The sequence below is a fragment of the Apis dorsata genome, unplaced genomic scaffold (genome assembly GCF_000469605.1).
Source record: "Apis dorsata unplaced genomic scaffold, Apis dorsata 1.3 scaffold_81, whole genome shotgun sequence".
Taxonomy (NCBI): domain Eukaryota; kingdom Metazoa; phylum Arthropoda; class Insecta; order Hymenoptera; family Apidae; genus Apis; species Apis dorsata.
The window spans coordinates 47682-50252 of record NW_006263379.1 but is presented as its reverse complement, the minus strand read 5'-3'; positions in this window follow the sequence as shown (position 1 = coordinate 50252).

The window sequence follows — 2571 nt, the reverse complement described above, 5'->3', positions numbered from 1 at the left end:
AGTCAATCAATTAAATCAATAATGAAAATACCACTTTTTTTTTTTTTTTATTTTTCATACTTCGATCGATCGAATAATAAAAAATAGATGAATAGAGACATTCGAAATTAACCGAAACGAGATGTCAATTTAATTGACAATTAAACCAATAATTAAAATGATTGAAAAAATATTGAAAAAATAATATATATATGTTCAAAATAAGAAATAAAAATTAAAAAATTCTTCGTTTCTTAAAAGTATCGTTACATATATATATTTTAAAATATACAAATATACAAAACATACATTCTATTACATTAATATTAAAAAATGTAAAATGAAAAATATATTTTAATCGATCGATCGATCCATTAATTACACCTCTTTACAATTTCTTTTTTGCATAAAAATCTAATAAAATTTTTACCAAAAAAAAAAAAAAAAAAGAAATTCGATTTCACAGCAGGAATTCGAATAACAAATGTGTGAAAATATGTTAAATGTCTAACCACGTTCAGGATGTCTTCGAGTGCATCGAACGGTACGCACTGCGTGACCGGAACTCGATTACGCATTCTTCTAAATACGGAACGAGAATCCGTTAAGGCTTTCCTTAATACACCGACACGACCAAGCTGGTTCAATGCTCATCGACAGCTCGATACGTTCTCTCTTATCTGTCGTTGAAATCTTTTACACGTATTACACAATACAATGGAATTTAATTAAATTAATCAATTAATAAATTGTTAAGACAAATTTATTTAACGATTCTTCTTACTATTTTCAAATATGAGTGGGGGATATGATAATATCTTGATTAAAGATTTTTTTGTTTAGATAATTTCAAGCTTTAAGCAATTTTTTTCTCTGCAAAAATTGAAGAGTATTAATATTTTTTATGTTACGAGTTTTTTTTTTTAGTAGATGTACAGGGGGTTTTAAAAAAAATGAAGGAACACACCTTAATAACTTTTTATTTTTTGCAAAGGGAATCTTGATTGAAGCTTTTTTTTTAAATTAATAATAAAATTATGTATTTCCTTTTGCAAAGGAAAAAGTTCCTCGAGATTTTGAAATTACTCCAAAAATCTTTAATTAAGCCACTCTATATTCGCTCAAAAGAAATGATATATTAAAAAATTAATTTATCTCTGTTGGATGTAATTGGTTTAAAATATATATAGTTCTAATAATCGATGCCTCAATGCGTTTGCATGAATTTTTGAATATTTTTGCCCGAAACGTAATTTTTTTTTTTTTCATAGAATCCTCCGAGTCATCTGGAGTGGATGGAAACTTTTTTAAACGCCTAAACGAATACTTTCATTCGTCCATTTTGCATTCACCCGATTTTCATTTAATTGGGGTTATGTAAATTCATTCGATCTCATTTTTACGAAAATTCGAAAGTTTTCTTGCGCTCATCGTCGTTGAATTTCGCACGATTCAGCTTCGAACGCGGAGCGAACGAAAAGAAAATATCTCAGTTGCGCAACATTACGTATTCGCGATTTTTTTTTATTTAAAATACGATTTAAAATTGTTGTTAAATATTGGAATGTGTTTGAAAAATGAGGAAGAGAATATAATCGAATGTGAATTGTGTATTTGAAAATTGTATTTATAAATATGGAAGAAAGTATTTTCTATTAATTCGTTGAAAATTATTAATCAATCGAGATTTTTATTGATTAGAAATTTTATTAGGATAATAATAATTAAAAAATCAGCTATCGAGTTGATAAGTCTAATTGATCTAATAAAAATGAAATATCTTTTAAAATATCGATTATTCCTTATTTAAACAACGTATTTGAATAATTATAAGAGTTTTATGAAAAATGTAAAATATGAACGTTATGAAAATTAACAATTATAAAAAGATAAAATATTTTCGATTTATTTGAATGCAATGTATTTTCAATCGCGTTTCAAAATATTATATTAGCCTGGAAATTGATTGAACACATATAATATCTCTTTATATGCAAATTAATCACTCCGTTTCTGAATAAAATGAAGAATAGCACGCGATCTAATGTATTTAATATATAAAATTTAATATATGTAAAGATAAATTGATTAAAAATTGTATTTTGGAAATTGTTTATCGTACGAGAAAAAATTCAAAAGGATCACAAATTTGGTAAATTTTTCAATAAAAAAATTTTTCTATATTTCCATTTATAAAAATATTTATAGTAATTTCTTTTAAACTATTACTACTATGTTATTTATCGATCGTGTCTTCTCAAACTTTCCAATTTGATATCTTGATATTTTGTAACAAAACATTTAAATAATTATAACGAGCGATATGTATCTAATCAACAGGAAATCTGTAACTCTACACCTTAACAAATCGGAATAAACACGTGCAAACGTTCAATTGAAATTTTCTTTTACTTTCGAGAAAATAAAATTTCTTTATTTCCACAAAAAATGTATATTTCACTTCATTTTGTTTTTTTTCATTTTTTCCCCCCTCCCTGTTTTTCTCGATATAAAAAAGCTAAAAAAATTACCGTTTCCAGATCGAACAAAAAATTCCAACAATTTTTCTTCTACTTTCGAGAAAATAAAATT